Below are 19,078 nucleotides of genomic sequence, written 5' to 3' on the forward strand. Positions count from 1 at the left end.
CTTAGTAAAATGGCCTCCGGCAGAATTGCTACTGAGATACACAATGAAAGATATTTCACTTCCAGCAAATTTGAAATAACCTCCCTCTCCTTAAAGAAAAGTGTGAATTTTATTATATATTTATCTATGTTATACATTGGCTTAGCTTAATTGCATATTTTTAGTCATATTTGAGACTGGTAACTTACATTTCCAAGTCTCTTTCCTTCCTTAAATCCTGCCATATACCCCTGCTTGCTTTCTTTCAACTTCATGAACTCATTTTTCATTAATTGTAATTATATGCATTTATATGTATGGCATACATTATTGGCAGATTAATGGTATATAGATGATAGATGTTATGCAGATAGGTGATAGAGAGATGGATGGCAAGTTGAGGAGACACAAATAGAAAGACAGGTACAAAGACTTAAAGACAGGTAGGTAGATAGATGATAGATAGGAAGCTACAAAGAAGGACAGACAGATAAATAGATACAGAGAAATATTCAGGGTGCTATAGCACACCACCAAGCTAACAACGAGGATGACACAGAAGCTCCAGATCACAGGCTTAAGTACTTCTTGTGCCCCAGGAATATCCTTTTACTCAGCTAGGGGAATACAAGGTTTGTTTTCCTGTCCCTCATCCACAATTCAGTACATGGCTGCAACATGAGGACAGAAGTAATAGAGACTTGTAGCTGTGGGACACTTCTGCATAATCATGTGTAGACATTATCTTTGGGCCTGTAAGCCTGGTTACTTACAAAGCTCTCTGCTTATGCATTGGCAATCCAATTTTGAAAGTTTCTTCATATACAACTTTGGTAACCATCGAGGTCTTCCTTTTTCAACTCATTGTCATCTAAAGGAGGCTATCAGCTAAGATCATTTTCTCCTTATTTTACATGAAATAATAATGAGAGATGTCAAATGATATTTTTATGAAAATGGTTTAATAGTACATGAAGTTATTATGGCTATTAAGAGTGTATATATGGAGAGACAGACAGACAGACAGAGAGAGAGAGAGAGAGAGAGAGAGAGAGAGAGAGAGAGAGAGAGAGAGAGAGAGAGAGAGAGAATAGAGGAGAGCAAGAAAAGAGATACCTTTATAGAGGGAGACATTATAGGTTTAAAGAGAAATGTGGCACTAGGGAAATGTCCAGAGATCCAAAGGGTGACCCCAAGTTAAGAATCTAAGCAATGGTGGACAGGCTACCTTAAATGTCCTTCCCCTATAATGAGATTGAAGACTACTTTACATGCCATCCTAGAGCCTTCATCCAGTAGCCGATGGAAGCAAAAGCAGATAACCACAGCTAAACACTGAGCTGAATTCCTGGAAACAAGTCATAGAGAGGGAGGAGTGATGAGCAAAGTGGTAAAGACTAGGCTGAGCAAACCCATAGAAACAGCTGATCTGAACAAGAAGGAGATCATGGACACCAGACTGACAGCTGGGAAACCAGCATAGTACCAAACCAGGCTTCCTGAATGTGGGTATCAGTTAGAAGACCTGGGCAGTCTATGGGGCCTCTGGTACTGGAACAGTATTCATTCCTAGTGTACGAATGGACTTTTGGAGCCCATTTTCCATAGAGGAATACTCTCTCAGCCTAGACACAACAGGGGAAGGCATAAGCCCTGCTCCAAATAATATGACAGAGTTTGATGATCCCCATGGAAGGCCTCACCTTCCCTGGGGAGCAGAAGGAGGATGGCATGGGTGGTCTGTGGGAGGCATGGGAGAATCAGAGGGACAGGAAACTGTAATTGATATGTAAAATAAGATTGTTTCTTGTTTTAAAAAGGAATATATATGTGTACATGTACACACATATATATTTAATATGTATAATACATATTCACACACAAATACAAACACACACACAGTTTGTGTATAAACCAGTTCACAATTCAACTTAACTAGATTTTTTCTATTTGCTTGTTTGTTTGGCAACAGTGTCTCATTACAGCAAGACTTTCCTTGAAATGCCCATGTAGCTGTGTTGGACTTGAATTTGCAGTGATGTTCCTGTATCACTGTCTGAATTCTGGGGCTATATGTCTGAGTTACTGTGCCTGGTATTTTGGATGCTACACTGATTTCATTGTTTGTATCTTGAAAATAATTCTTAGAACTATTTTACAAGACAACCCAATTGTGTTTTAATTTGTAGGCCATTAAATTTTGCTACAAAGGAGCAAGCGAACCATTATAAATATAAACAGACTAATAACTATATTGACCCAACATCTAACAACATTGACTTACAGTGAACATTTAATTAAAATAGCATTGAACATAACAAAATTTACTTCAAAGACTATCTAAAGCAAATGATTATAATAAATAAAATTACCCATTACTTAGTGTCCCATCACTGGAAGCTATTCAGTACATTTTAGAATATAAGTGCCTAGTAAAATCAAGTTAAAAATACTTTCACATGAACATTTAATATTACCTTATAAATTTTGCTATATTTTAAGCATTATTTATAAGAAAGATAATGATTTAATCTTCCTAACATTAAATGAGTCACTTGCAAGGATAAAATTTAAAGCCTTAACATTACACAAATTAACTTAGTCCAATAATAGAGCAAAGGTGGTTATACCTGTTGGGTATAAAATAAAAATGTTTAGTTTCTGAGCTCTTCCCTGTTCCTTGAAGGTGGCAGTGGAGTACATTTGCATGGCTTCACTGCTGAAGCAGCAAGTGAATAGATTCAGAATGTTTCACAAAAAGAGTAGTAAAAGCATTCTATGTTAAGGTGAAGGTGTTTTGTCTTCAAGGTACCATGTAGAAGGCTGGGACTATTTCTATACCACAGTCCCTTTTTTATTTGTTTGTAAGATAATGCAGAAAGGTAAGATATTAGTAGGCAGAACCCCTACATGAAAATTGTGGTCTTTAAGTGTCTTAAAATCATTCTTTTACTATTCTATAGGAACAACTATAAACAGTAAGACGAAGAAAAATCAAGAGCTCCTGGGATTATGAGATACTTGGATAATTGGGGATTACTTACACTTCTACTCCCCATGGAAAGCATCTCAGTGGTACAATGGTTCCCTCTCAAATAGGGTTGATGATTGGAGAGGACTGTCCAAGACCAACAGAGTATTCCTGAAACCACAGGTCATATTGAATTCAGTAATTGCACAATTTTTGTCTCAAGTAAGTCCTTAAAATAGTATTGTGTTACTTTTGCACTTTGAAGCACACAGCAATAGGTGCTTAAAGTACTTTGTATCTCTTCACAGTTTCAGAGAAGTAAGATTCAAGTTTTAATATGTCTCCTAAAACTCACTTGCTGGAAAATTAATTTTCATATTAATACATTAGTAGTAGTATTGAAGGTTGAGATGTGAGAGACAATTTGATCATGAGGACTCCCTCATGATATATTAATATGTACATGGATGAATGGGTCTTTCAGCGGCCTGGTTACAAAAGTATATTTTCTTGGCTACCTCCTTCCTTTCCATGTCATTCCATGCTGCCTTAGGCCTTAACAGAGTCCTTATTAGCAAGAACACTCAGTAGTTGTATTCCCTTGACTTTGAACTTTTGAGTTTCCTGAACTATAAAAATTAAATTTTCTTTCTAAATCATGGTCTCAATTGTTCTCTTAAAGTAAGAGATAGGGACCCCATAGATATTGAAAACCTTAGCTTATTTTTTTTCTCTTTTGTTAATTGATAACTTTTACTTTTTGACTTAAAGGAAGTACCTTATGGCATTTCTTTGGTGTATGTTAATAGCCTGTAGAAGTATGGTTTCACATCATGGTTGCTATTAAGTAAAACAAGAATTACTTGAACAAATGCAGTACTGTAATAGGCCCCAGACCTTACCATGACTGATGCCATGTTTGAGGAACCATCCTAACCCTAACACCTAGCAATTAGGCTGCAACACTTGCTGAAATAGGAACAAAGACCCAGTCCATAGTAAGAGGTCTAAACTTCCTCCCTGGACCTAAGTTTCAGTTTCTTAAAAGCAAATGAGGTTTGTCAAAAACAAAGGGCTATTAATCAACAACACCCCTGACATCAGGGTGGAGGGAAAGAGCAAGTACAAGATATGAGCCAGCCACCACTGTAACTCTAGGCAATGACCAAAAAGTGCTAGTTCCTTTAATCCTCCTGAAACATGCCCAGACCTGACCTAGCATGACCAAAGATGGAAAAACTAAAACCTCAACCAATCACATTTGTAGTAGTCACTGCTACATGCTTAGCTAATCACACTTGAAATGAGCTAAGTGTTCCTGGAATTCCCCTAGCTGTGCTTAAAAAGGAGCCTGAACACTCCTCTCTCTGTCTGTTTTGTACAAGTGGTAGATCCTTATGGCTGGCTGTTTCTTCAGAATAAATGCTCTTTCTTTGTTCATAATACTTGAGTTTGGGATCTTTTGCATTTCTCAGACCCTTACATTGCTCTAAGAAAGTCCCCAGTAAAAAGTCCCTAAATGTACAAACCTTGCTTTTTAGTTTCTGTGGTTCTGCTTCTAGCTGAAGTGTGTCAATTAGGATGTGGTCTTTTATATGAATAATGAAGAAATAAGACTTTGGGTTACATGATTTGGGTAAGTTCCTCGTGCAGCTGCCTCCATCAGAAAAGTCTTGCATTTTGGTTTTAAGAGTGTATGTAGTAGTCTATGTTGGGCTTACCTCACCACACTACAATACCATGACAGTAATAATTTCATTAACTGCTAAGTGAGTATGACTTCGTACATATAATGTGGATACCATAGATGAAGGAATGTCATATCCTATCTAGGATGGAGCAGAACAGCTAGAATTTCTTCCTACTAATCAGAAAGTCATATAATTGAAAACATGCATTGTTTCTGTAATTTTCTACTTAATAGTTTTAGATATCTGAAACCATGGGCAATGAAGCCATAAATAGACTTGCAGAGTATATAAAAATTCTTCAATATAGATTAAAAATTAGTTATGTTAGTAATATTTCTATAAACTCCTACAACTAAAGGCTTTAAGATGCTAAGAAGTAGATAGAAAATAAAAACACCAGGATATAAATGTACAAAATACATGTACTAGATCATCAGGGCAATTCAGTGTAAGCAAACTTTTATACTGCATTTTAGTCATTTAGTATGAATACACACAGAGACATGCACATACCTCAACTAGCATGCTCAGTCAGGCAACAGCTTCTTGGAGTAAAGTTCTTTCCTTCTGCCATGTGGGATTTAGGGATCAACCCAAGGTTGTCAAGCTTGTCAGAAAGTGACCCTTCCAGCTGAACTATTTCATGCTCTGGTAAACATTTTTGAAATGTTTGTACTATTCAGCAGGCACTATGTTACCAGTATAATTCGTTTATATGGGCAGAGTCCTTGAGGAAGATGGCTATTGTTAATAACTTGGTGTATCACTATGGCTTTCTTTATATCCTGGTGTTTTTTATTTTTAATGTGACCACAATAGTTTTGTTAATTTGATAATTGAATCTGGACTCCTACAATTAGAATGGAGGCATTTCGCATTTGACATTTGGTGCCTCTCACAATGAAACAGGGTTTAGGCTATGACATATGATTCCATTCATCATGCTGGCATAGATTTATTTTTTGTATGTAGGTGTTTATTTGTTTTTTATTTAGAAAATTACTTTTAATTTTATATATCAACTCTAGTTCCTCCTCCCTTCCCTTCTCCTGCCACGCCCCACCTTCCCCTCTTACCAATCCCCATCCACTCCTCATAGGGGGTAAGGCCTTCCTTGGCATAGATATCTAATGGCTTCAGAAGTATCTTAAGAATATGAAGATTTCTTGAGACACCTTATTGTGAGCTGCTTCCTTGTTTGAAACCTGAATAGCTAAGCCAATGACAGTAAGTTACCTTGCTAATCAAGCTTCATTGTTTTACTTTTCTTCATAAGGCCTTTTTTTTTCTTTTTTTCTTTTTAGTTCAAATTAGGAACAAGCTTGTTTCACATGTCAATCCCTTCTCCCTCTCCTTTCTCTTCCTCCCCACTGCTCCCCCCAACCCCCGACCTACCCCCCACCCCATCCACCCTCCACTTCCCAGGTAGGGTAGGGCCCTCGACCGGGGCTCCCCAAAGTCCACCATATCATCCTGGGCCGGGCCTAGCCCTCCCACATGTGTCCAGGCCAAGAGTGCATCCCTTCACATGGGATGGGCTCTCAAAGTCCCTTCCTATAGCAGGGAAAAATACTAATCCACTACCAAGGCCCCCCTAGAGTGCAGAGGCCTCCTAATTGACATTCATGTTCAAGGGTCTGGATCAGTTCCATACTGGCCTCCCAGACAGCAGTCTGGGTTCGATGTGCTCCCCCTTGTTCACGCCAGCTGTTTCTGTGGGTTTTACCAGCCTGGTACAGATCCCTTTGATCTTCATTCCTCCCTCTCTGCAACTAAGTTCCAGAGTTCAGTTCAGTGTATATCTGTGGGCATCTGCCTCTGCTACCATCAGCCACTGGATAAGGGCTCTAGGATAACATAAAAAGTAGTCATCAGTCTCATTATAGGAGAAGGGCATTTAGCTTATCCTCTCCATCATTGCCTAGATTGTTAGTTCGTGTCATCCTTGTAGTTCTCTGGAAATCTCCCTAGTGCCAGATCTTTCCTTGGACCTATAATGGCTCCCTCTAGTATGGTATCTCTCATCCTTCTCTCCTCTATTGTTCTCTCAACTCAATATTTCTGCTCCTCCATATCCTCCTCTCCTCTCCTTCTCTCCTCCTCTCATTCTGGCAGCTCCCTCTCCCCTACCCTTCATGCTCCCAATTAGCTCAGGAATTCCTGCCCCTTCACTTCCTTTTGTTCAGATCTGTAAATCTGTTTTGATTTCCTCAAACTTCCGTAACACATTGCCACCAACTTGTTGGCTCTCTTTTTCCCAGCATCTGGCTATAGCTAGCAATATTTGCCATTGCTGCACTGAGCCTGGTTCTATTCCTTTCACATTCTAAATGCTTCACTTACTGAGTGTGCCTCTACATTCATTCTTAATTTTACAAGGAAACCAGAGGCTAAAACTGGGGTTTTCTCTAATCTAGCCTTACCTAGTTTAGCTGATTATAACCATATACATTCAAATTTTAAATTAAAAGAAATAATTTCTTTAAAAAGAATACCAAATTCTAGCTTCTAAGTGCACATGGACTTTGAGGGACTCCTCCAAACTTTACACTTTGTAGTAGAGTCTCCTTCAGAATTGACAGAATATAGACTTTGTCATTTCTCTGCAGTGGGATTCTCATGACCTTGGGGACAGTCTGTACCTTTCTGATGGGGCAGGATGCTGCCTCTGCACTTCATTAGCATTTGTATATGAATATGTTATAGCAGTTGCACTAAGATAGATAGTCACACCCTCTTTCTCATGAATGAGAACTTGAAAAAGTGAGGCAATTTGTGACACTGGTGAAATCTCAGATTGTAGCAATGATACAACAGTTAGAAGGATAAATGATGACAGAGTTCATACCTTAATTATTTACTCAGTAGCTATTTGCTGAAAGCCTTTGGTGTGCCAAGTGCACTAAGAGAGCAGATGGGGGAAATACAAATCTGTTTGTAGAAATTAATCTACATTTATTTAATGTTGAGTCTTTGATTTCCAAGAATATATGATTATGCACACACTTTAACAGTGTTCATATAGCTAAATGATCTATGAATTTTTGGCACAAACTCTGGCATTTGTTCCATAGACATTCCTTCTCTTAGCTTCATCTTCTCATTTCCAGAAGAAATACAAAGCCACTCATAACAGTAAAGCAGGTTTGTATCTCATTCACCAAGAGATACTAAAAATCTCAACTAATACCTTGTCAGTCTAATTTCATTTGTCTTACACTTCACATTTAACCCTCATTTTAGATGTTAGCAGTTCATGGAAAATTATAACATTTATCCTAGCCAGTGGTGCATGCCTTTAATCCCAGCACTCAGGAGGCAGAGGCAGGAGGATCTCTGTGAGTTCGAGACCAGCCTGGCCTCCAGAGCGAGTGCCAGGATAGGCTCCAAAGCTACACTGAGAAACCCTGTCTCAGAAAAAAACAAAAACAAAAACAAAAATCGTTTATCCTAATTATTATAGACTTTATCCTAATCCCAGCTATTTTAGAAACCTACTGTCCTTTATTGGTCATAGTGTTGAGTAGCAACATAATTTCATTCAAAGAGGAGAAACAGTAGCTGAGTGAAAATGTGAACCTTACTTTCTATTATTTCCTACTAGGGGAACAAAATTCTTTCTCAATGATAGAATTACTGTTTGTATGATTAGCCAGAATATAGAGACATGAGAACTTCTTGGTGCAAGTAATGCTGGGAAATTTATTTTGTATCCATGAGCTGATTATATCTATAATTATATCTAAAACATAAAATGTGGGGGTTTTGTTTTGTTTTTCTTTTTTCTTTTTTCAAGACAGGGTTTCTCTGTGTAGCTTTGGAGCCTGTCTTGGAACTTGCTCTGTAGAGCAGGCTGGCCTCAATCTCACAGAGATCTGCCTGTCTCTGCCTCCTGAGTGCTGGGATTAAAAGTGGGTGCCACAAATGCCAGGCAAAATTTATATTTCTTATAAAAATATAAATTATTTTTCAGTACTTTCATCCCAGCAGTGCAGCAAGTTAGGCCATAGATTGCCCTCACTTTGAGAGCTGATAACAATAAAGATAAAAATGTACAAATGTGCTTTCAGGAACCAATAGAGTCCAGTTCTCCCAGGGTTCATGTCAGATGCTACAACGTAGTGAAGAGAACTTACAAAATTTCTTATCTGAGGGGTTACCGAATGAACACCCACACATGCTGTTTGAGTCATACTCTTTATTCTTTTGCCTCTTTAATTGTCTTGTCCTAATTGTCTATAATTTCTTAGCTCTAATGCTTTAGTTTCAATTCTATAGTTCTAAATATTTTTTTATTCTATTTCAATCCTCTTTTCCTATTCCACCTGCTTCTCTGTTCACCTAGCTTAAATACATTTTTTTACAAGAGGCTTGAAGCAAATAATAAAAAATTACAAGAATTACATCTCATTGGGGAAATGCAATTAGGTGAGTGATAAGGGCAGAGCCTTTTACTATGGCAGTGCAAAATTTGAAGGTTTCTGGAGGAAGATTGTGACCAGAGGGCAGAGGTACAGTGCCCAGTGAGGCAAGTTTTGAAACATATGTCTGTTTTTATATTTTATTCAATATAGAAATGATCTTATTTTACATATCAATCCCAGTTCCCTCGTCCTCCCATCCTCCCATGCCCCCCACCAATCTCCCCATCCCATCTCCCATCCACTCCCCAAGGAGGATGAAACCTTCCATAGGGGATCTTGGGAGACAATTCCCCATGGAGGGATACTCTGGCAACCTAGAGACATATGTCTTTTATTAACTAAACTTGGCAGGAGAAGAATAGGTATGATTTTTTAGGCTGCTTTGCATAAATAACCTTGCTTAGACACATGTGACTCTGAACTTGTGCATAAATGTAAAAGTAGTAACAAGATCCATTTACAAAAAAAAAAAAAAAACAAAAAACTTTAGTCTAATTTGACCTTGTCTGAGGTAAGAATGAGTTAATTGTGTGCAGTTTGTGTTAGACTGAGGAGAAATTGTTATTTTCTTGTGTTATTCTGAGTAAAAGGAACAAAGCAGGCTTTAAGAGTCTCACAGCCTCATTGAACAGTAAATCTAGTTATGAAGCATGTCCTAGTATATTTTCTTTTTATGTAAATATTATTTAAAATAGAAACAATCTTATTTTGCATATCAATCCAAGTTCACTCTCCCTTCCATCCTCCCATGCCCTACACAGATTCACCCATCCCATCCTGCATCCACTCCCCAGGGAGGGTGGGCCTTCCATGAGGTATCATAAAAATTTGTCAAGTCATTTGGGGCAGGGCTTAGGCTCTCTCCTGTGTATCTAGGCTAAGAGAGTATCTCTCCATAGGAAATAGGGTCCTGAAGTCTGTTCCTGCACTAGGGATACATCCTGGTTCCACTGCCAGAGGCCCCATAGACTGCCCAGTGCTTCTAGCTTCACGGGGCCTAGTTTGGTTCTATGTTGGTTCCCCAGCTGTCAGGCTGGAGCCCACCAGTTCCCACTTGCTCAGGTCAGCTTTTTCTGTGGGTTTTTCCATCATGGTCTTGACCCCTGTGTTGGTCACTCCTTCCTCTCTACAACTGAATTCCAGGAGTTCAGCTCAGGTAGACTGGTTCCCATTTTCTGGAGAAACTGCCATATTGTTTTCCAAAGTGGCTGTACAAGAATGTGCTCCTACCAGCAATGGAGAAGAGTTTCCCTTTCTCCACATCCTCTCTAGCATAAACTGTCATTGGTGTTTTTTATTTTAGCCATTCTGGCAAGTGTAAGCTGATATCTCAGAGTTGTTTTGATTTGCATTTCCCTGGTGGTTAAGGATGTTAAACAGTTTCTTAAGTGTCTTTCAGTCAGTTAGATTCCTCTATTGAAAATTCTTTATTTAGTTCTGTACACCACTGTTAATTAGATTATTTTGTGTTTTGGAGACTAGCTTCTTAAGTTCTGTGTATTTTGAAGATCAGCCTTCTGTCTGATGTGGGGTTGGTGAATATCTTTTCCCATTCTGTGGGCTGCCGTTTTGTTTGTTGACTATGCCTTTAGCCTTACAGAAGCTTCTCAGTTTCAGTAGGTCCCATTTATTAATTGTCGATCTCAGAGTCTGTGCTACTGGTGTTATGTTCAGGAAGCTGTCTCCTGTGCCAATTAATTCAAGGGTACCTCTCACTTTCTCTTCTATTCAGTTCAGTGTGGCTGGATTTATGTTGAGGCCTTTGATCCATTTGACTTAAGTTTTGTGCATGGTGATAGATTTGGATCTATCTGCAATCTTCTACTTGACAGCATCCAGTTTTGCCAGCACCATTTGTTGAAGATGCTTTTTTTGTCCATTGTATAATTTTTGCTTCTTTGTCAAAGATCAGATGTTCATAGGTGTGTGGGTTAATATCAGGGTTTTCAACCTAGCATATTTTCTATTTATCAAAATTATAAAATTGATGATAAATCATCTTCTGACAACTCACAGATATATGTGAACCCAGTAGATGGGATATTTTCACAAGATAAACACACAGGCAGTGGGAAAACACCTAAAGCTATTCTTGGGAAAGAAATGAAGAGGCCTATGAGAGAAATTATTGATATAGGCAATCAGTTTTCAGACTCAGTGGCCCTGTAATCCTCACTGGACAGGGTTAGCTCCATCAGAGTCTGGATTATCAATTGAATAATAATCAATTAAACATCTGAATTATCAATTGCCATATGCTGTATACTTTCATGCCCCCCTGAAATATGCTTAGCAATTGCTTTTCTCAAGTTGACCCTACTGTGTGATATTGACTGTTTATTTAGTAGTTGAATTAAAACTGGCAAGACAGACATATTTAGAAAATTGTTGAGATAAGGATCCTAAATATTTCCAATGAAAACTGCTTACAGATAGAAGTTGACTTTTTTATGATCAGAACTCTTCACTTCCTGTACTAGTGGCATCATTTATTTTTCCATGTGAATGGATCCATCCCATCCCTTATATGTAAGGCAGGACTTAACCATTACAAATCTGATCTTTTGTTTCAGGAATTGACAGGTTAGCCAGTCTGGCTAATTAAAACAATCTACTTCTCAACCTCTGATAATAATTGAAAACTTTTGCTGAAGATACCAGTAAACAGACATCACTTTTATGTCAAGGGTCCTAAGCTGTTGCTAAATAACAATACAGTCATGCTAGAAGTAAACCAGTAGTGGAGAAGAGAGAAGCCCCTGCCTTCCCATTTTGAAATCCAATTGTATCATGCACAGTAAATGTAGTACTACGTACATACTGCTTCATGTAGTCCACTCTGAAATGCTGTAAACAGTGCTGCCCCCATGTTCAGGTGAGACTCAAGAGAAAAAAAAATTAGTCCAAGCTTACCTAAAGCTGGAGAATTTAGATTTATGTAAGTACAGGCATTATGCATACTTTTCTATTATGAGTTTAATATTCTACTTTATTTGAGCATATGATAAAGTTATCATGCTATGACAAAAGCAAATTAATGTATTGTGAAATGCTTCTTTGTTATATTGTATTTTCTTTGATAATCCTGATACTGAGTTTAATCTAGATTAAGATGCAGAATCCTTCACAAAAGTACATATTAAACTCTTAGCCCTGAAGGTGGCATTTTGGATGTCATGAAACTTAAGGGTACAAATGGGAGGTCAGGTCACAGGAGGTATGACCATGAAGGTATGTGTGCTTTCAGCCCCTAAATTGCATTTTGTGATTCCTGGCTTTGAGATGAATAGTTTAACTTTACTGTACACTCTGCTGTACCAACAGTAAGAACAGTCAAATATACATTGAATTCTCCAAAACTTTGGGACAAAAAAACCCAAACATTTCTCTAAGTTTTCTATCTCAAATATTTTGTTACAGCAATGCAAAACTATGACACAACATTTATTTCTGATGCAATACTATTTGGATCCTTGACCAATATGTGGGCTATTAATGCCTTAATATCTGTATGGTTACAACAAGAAGACATCAGCTGTCATTGTCTCTGTTAGAATACTTTAGTAGCATGTCTGTAACAACCATGTTTGAATTCAGGGACGTTCATGCAATCAGTCTACTTTGCTAGGAGCATAAACAGAGGTCTCTTAACTTAATTTCACCTTTTATCTAATTACTCAAAAGCAAGAAAATGTTATGTGTATAAAAAATACAAGACATAATTTAAATCTTCTTTTCTGGTCTCCTCTGCTATTACTCTTAACAATCACCATTACCAGTGAAAATACTGCAATCACCTGCCTTGTCCCCAAGGTGACCTCATTGCTTCTCTTTTGCAACATATAATCTATTCTCAAGTTTCTTAAGGTGCCTTTTAAAAACAGAATCTAGACTTGAGATAGATAGATAGATACATAGATAGATAGATAGATAGATAGATAGATAGATAGATAGTAAGCATTACATTGGGTGGATATGAAGATAGGGAGGATCTAGTAGGTGTTAGAGGAGAGAAAAATATATAAATAAAATACATTGTATGAAAAAATTCTTAAATAATGGCCAGGTGTTGGTGGCGCCCACGTTTAATCCCAGCACTCAGGAGGCAGAGGCAAGTTGATCTCTGTGAGTTTGAGGTCAGCCTGGTCTACAGAGTGAGTTCCAGGACAACATCAAAGACAATACAGAGTCTCAATAAACCAAAAAATTCTTAAATAAAATAAGGCTGGCTTCACTCCTCACCTTTGAGTTCCATCCCAAACATACATCCTATCCATGACCTGCTGGAGCATGTAAAGGGAGTGATCATATAGAACCATAGCTCAAGGATCTCCATGACTAGGGCAACAGCAAGATAATGAGAGGATTTTCAGTGGGGGTGCAGTATTGATTTTGTATCAACAGCCAGAGACCATGAACACATGACAATGAACATTTTCCAGTAAAGCTGTTTGGAGAAAAGTGTATACTGCTTGATACACAGCATCTCCTAATGCCACTATGATGTAGAGGCAAGAAATATAGAGGAACAAAGTGGGCTTTTTTTTGTTTCCTTGCTTCTTTCTTTGTCTTTGTTTTTTGTTTGTTTTTAATTAATATTCTTATTTATATTTTCATTTCTTATTTTTGTTGTTTCTTTTAAGCTTTTCGTTGGCGAGGGATGCTACAGGGTGAAAGGCAGATACAGAGGGACTGGAAAATGACTGGGATTGGGATGCCTGATGTGAAATTCACAAAGGATCAATAAAAATGTTATGTTGAAGTAGATGAAATGAAATAAAATGAATCAATTCAAAATAAAGTGTTTCACAGACTAAAGTATTCCAAATGGCTTTAATTAGAATGAATTTATAATATATTATTGGTCTACCAAATACCAAAATCTTCCTTATAACTACCCACAAATACAACCCTGTCTTTTCTCTTCACTTTATACCCTAACAGCCTTGGCCAACATTGTTTTTGTTTCAGAGATTTTCCACTTCCATTCTTTCTCTAAAACAAACAAACAAAGAAATACCATTGCCCTCATGTCCCTGCACATCTTATGTAATTCAGCTGTCACCTCAGTTGTCACCCATTCTGGTGGACATTTTTGCACACCCTTCCAAAAGCAGACCCTTGAGTTAGTTTCTTCCCTTGCATTAACCTGATTTATTGTCCCCATAGAATGCATCTCTAACTAACATTATCTTACCTATGTATTTGTTTAAAAGTATCTCGGTGCTCTTCCTTGAAGGTAGACTTTCAGTCTCAGGGGTCAGAAGCCACTGCCTTGCATGTTAAACAGCATCTGGCATGCAATATGCATTTAGTAATCATTGCTGAATGAAGGAACATGGATTGCAATGAAAATCAATAAGAATCAGCATGAAAATCCACTTAAATCCATTTTTCAGTATTCCTTTGAGTCCTTTTATGTGTTTATGTGTTTGTTCTGCTTTGGATACAAGTGAGATAACAGCCGACAGAGGAGCCATAAACCTTCCTGGGAATGTAACAGATGAGGAAAATGGCAGGGAGACTATGTCAGAATCACCCTGCCTCTTTTAACCAAAACATGTGATTTGAAAACCAAATGGGGTTTTATTTTTAAAAAAATTAAACTCCCATGTGGATATCAGCATGCTATTTCCACTTGTCCTCAAGTAAATTTCTCAGAAATGAATGAGTAGGGACAAAGGACAGAGGGTCATGCTGTTCCCATCAATATTTAGTTTTCTTCTTCAGTGAAAGTGCTGATCCATTTAATAACAGAAGTATTAAACAGAAAATGTATGTTGCTCAGAAAATAGTAAATATAGGATAGAGAAAAATATTTTATAACATCTATAAGCTGGATTGTATGTTTCAATTTCTACAATGTTCCAACACAGCATTTCTTCTGATTTAGAGTACAGGTGATTAATTATTAAATAAAATGAGAGTATTAATTGTAGATAGTTAAAACCAGAGAAACATGATTTAAACTAAATGGTATACAGATTTCAAATGAATAATTTACTCGTTATCCAAGATGTATTGCATCCACTTGTGGAGTTTTCTATAATAAAACAACATAATTAGATTCATGGGCACCAGGGGTGCAAAAGCACAAGTTTCTGTGATGATAATCATATTCTATAGCTATTGTATACTAAATGATCACAATAGGCTTTATGGCTACTGAACACTTCAAAGGTGGCTGGGAGAGCAGGTGTTATATAGCTTAAGGGTTGATCACTTGCCTAGAATTCCTAAAGCTTGGAGTCAATAAGGAATTGAATTTTAAATATTGCTTCATTTTAATTTAAATAGCTATGTGTCTAGCAGCTTCTATATTGACTACCATGAGTACTTAACACTATGTTTAATGAAACTCCAAGTTAAAAATAGAGTCAGACAGGGTGAACTATAATACCTAGAGAAACTATATTTCAAAGATTATGCAACTCCTTTTAAACCATTACATTTTGACTGTTAATGTTCATGCCATCATCTATATTGTTAAGTCACATACAAGGGCAGGTACACTGGAATTCCCATAGTGGGAGACTTAGGAGCAAAATGTCCACGAAAGATACAGTGTAGTCACAAAGGACCAAATTAACATTAGTAGTTAACTTCGGAGTTTAATCTTTCACAAAAGATAATAGATCTCTTAAATATATTAAGATACAGGATCTCCATAAAAACCATATAAATCAACACAGAAGGGTGATGTCAAGACTCCCTTATATTTAAGGATTTCACAATTAATTTTAAAGAATGATTATATTTTGAACACACCTACTTATAGCCCTCATTTTATTCTTTCCTTTGTCTACTTCAGCATTTCTCAACTTTGATGAGGCAGGCAATTTCACGTAGGTTGGCTACACAAAACTTAGGTTACTATTTCAGAGCAATGTTTAACTTACTCATTTTTTGGTGATGTAGGGGGACTTGTCCTCCTTTATCAGTGTTTAGCCATCTACTTTTGTTTGAAATTGCTTTCCTTTGAAGGTGGTAGAGTAAGTCAATTCACCATTGCTTCAGCCACATGTGACTCATGTTTTTAAAATAAATACAAACCTGCAATTATCTGCAATTTGTAAGTGCTTATATGCCTAAAGCCTTAATTGTTAAAAGTAGTTTCAAATAACCTAATAAACTTCAAGCATCTAAATACAGAATGGTAATTTTACCCCCTTCCTTTTTTCTGCATTCCATCCCACCAGAAGCTGCACAGTTTTAGAATCTATTCAGGAATAACTTATGAAAAGTACCTTTTCTTCAGGTTTAATAAGACAAAAACGAATATTCCATTTTTCATTCCTACAGTTTTCTAGATAAATTTCTTAATACCTCTTAACATCTGCATACCTATAAATAATCTTAATTTCAGGTTGCCCAGCTATTAATATATTTATGCAAAATAGTAAGTTACTTAGCATCATTGGAGAAGCAGTTGGGAATGTGAATAAACATAAAAACTTTATTCAGACATTTTATAGTGCTGTTATTACTACAAAACAATCAGGTGAATGAATGTGTACAGTTGCTACTAATTGTCATTTTAGGGCTTCTTTTTAAGATAACATCTATTTTCTCAGTCTATGTGTGTCAAATTATTAAAACCAGTGATTTTTTGACAAGCTTATTCTTGTCTTAATTCCTTTCATGAGATGGTAAACAAACTTTTATTTTTCTATTTGCCACATGACATAAATTTCACAACTTTATAATACACCAATGTATCTCTTAGGGAATTTTTGATTTTATTCTCAGAGATAAACTTTTATTTAGAAGAAATGCCTAGAAATTATTAATGAGGATAGCACAAGTTTACCATCTTAGAAAACAAACAGTAATGCTGTTGCATACTATACTCAATCTTTTTTGATCACCTGAATGAAACATGTATGAAGTATCTACAATATGTGTTATGGTTGAGTATTTAATCCCCCATTTAACACAGTTGAAATGTGGGGCTTTTTAGGGGTTATTAGTTTATGAGGACTATATTCTTTAAGAGATTAATGACATCATTAAAAGGATGAACTCATCCTTTTAACAGGAATAGTTTGCTGATGGATGGGTTTGGTTTTTCCATCCTCCTGTTTTTCACATGCTTAAGGGCTTCTTGCTTTTCTCCCTTTTGCCAAGGAAAGAATCAGCAACATTATCTTTTCCAGGCATGGATGCTTTGATATGTGATTTTTCAAATCTTCAGAAATGTACGAAGTAATGTCTAATATTTATTATTTATCCAGGCCCAAGCATTCTGAAATAGCTATGTTGAGTACCTGTCATTTAGATAGGTGATTTACAAGTACTTATTTTTCTGAGTAATTATGGGGATACTATCTTTCATTTATCCTTTTATAGTCTCATTTGCCATCTTTATCATCTTGATTTATGCCATGAATATTTCTTGTGATTTAATAGGAACTCAGTGAATACTTATTTACCAGAAGAATACACAGACATGAAGACATCGTCGAGGTGCTGATTTTTGGCAATAGGTTGCCTTACTTGGTTAAGCATTTACCTGGAACTGTAAGGCATGTTCATTTCATCTCTGAGAAAATAGAATAAAGATGTCTGTTCTCAAAATAGGGTTTCTCTGTGTCTTTGGAGGCTGTCCTGGAACTAGCTCTTGTAGACCAGGCTGGTCTCGAACTCACAGAGATCCACCTGCCTCTGCCTCCCGACTGCTGGGATTAAAGGCATGAGCCACCAACGTCCGGCACTCTCAAAAAGAAAAATTTTAAGAATCATTACTCCCATTCAGAAGATCCACAATCAGCTTAAGACCCTCAATTCAGATGACAAAGCACAGTCACTCAAACCTCTCCACACCCCCTTCTTATGACCGGTGTAGCTGTCACACAAAAAGCCATCAATGCTTGAGTGCCCCTCACCAACCCCCACCCCTGTCCAGGTTACAATCACTGTTTCTTTGAGACAGACTTAATCTTTTTTGGGGGGATAAGTGTGCTCTTCAAACTGTAGCACAGAAATATTCTTCCCAGGGAAATAAAAAACAGGAATGCTTCCTATACTGCCTGAAGCTAAAAGATAATGACGGTTTTGTGGATATTATTTTTAGTCCGTGGAAAAGTCAAAATCTCATGAAAAAGATTCTATTGCATGAAGAAGAGACTATGCAAGATTTAACTAGCCCTGTGCAATCTGCTAGCAATCCACTTTGTCTTATTTGTACCATTGTCCAGTGAACATTTATTAAACCACACCGAGGAGCTAAGCATTAAGGGCTACTCTACTTTTCTTTGCAAGATTATCATCATGCCAAGAGAAAAATCATATGAGGCCAGGCTTGGTGGGCCACAAGTTAGAGACCTGTGCTCAAAGTTGGAGCTAGGCATGCCCTACAGGGGTAATGATTCTGTCTACTGAACTGTGAAGGAAAATCCCTGCAAACTGATGATAATTTACATTGCAATAGGCCAATAAATAAAACTATGGATTTACCCAAAAGCTTTACTTCTCAGTGCAACATAGGCATCAGAAAGAAGCATGTTTTTGATATGGCTTAGCTATTGCTATGGCCAAGAAAAACTGCTAAATTTTTTTTCCATTATCTTGGAGGGAACAGAACTTTTAGTCAACTATATGAATAACCTAACTGAATGTTGAGGCTCATAGTTTCTTACCACAGGTAACCAAGAAAGTGCTCTTTTTAAAAATAGTTTCTCTCTTAATTATCAGTTTCCCCTGTGTATGGAGAAACTGCTTTCATTCACAGCTCCACTTACACAAATGCAAGTTCCTGGCTTGGAAGTGGGCTAATCTGGGCCACTGGAATGTCACTGCCTTAATCTAATTTTCTAAACATATGGTCAATTGAATTAAAAAGACTGTATATAGAAAATTAGTTTGATAACAAATTCATAATGATAGGCCAAAAAACAATAACAAACAAAAAGCAAAACTTTAATGAACAATAATGAAAATATAAACAAGCATATTGTGATTTATATTTTAATGACCTAAAAGTTGAATACTTAACACATTTCAGAGATTCTCTA

The 19,078-nt window shown here is 37.0% G+C and overlaps 1 long non-coding RNA gene across 2 annotated transcripts in view; it reads left to right on the forward strand.

Annotated features, from left to right (window-relative positions):
• Positions 1-19,078, forward strand: part of LOC103160007 — a 178,247-nt gene that overhangs the window by 87,458 nt on the left and 71,711 nt on the right. For both annotated transcript variants that reach the window (XR_003487061.2, XR_003487062.2), the window contains exon 2: positions 2,943-3,172. This is a non-coding gene — a long non-coding RNA (uncharacterized LOC103160007). The remainder of the gene's footprint in view (positions 1-2,942; positions 3,173-19,078) is intronic.

The sequence above is a fragment of the Cricetulus griseus genome, chromosome 7 (assembly GCF_003668045.3).
Source record: "Cricetulus griseus strain 17A/GY chromosome 7, alternate assembly CriGri-PICRH-1.0, whole genome shotgun sequence".
NCBI lineage: Eukaryota > Metazoa > Chordata > Mammalia > Rodentia > Cricetidae > Cricetulus > Cricetulus griseus.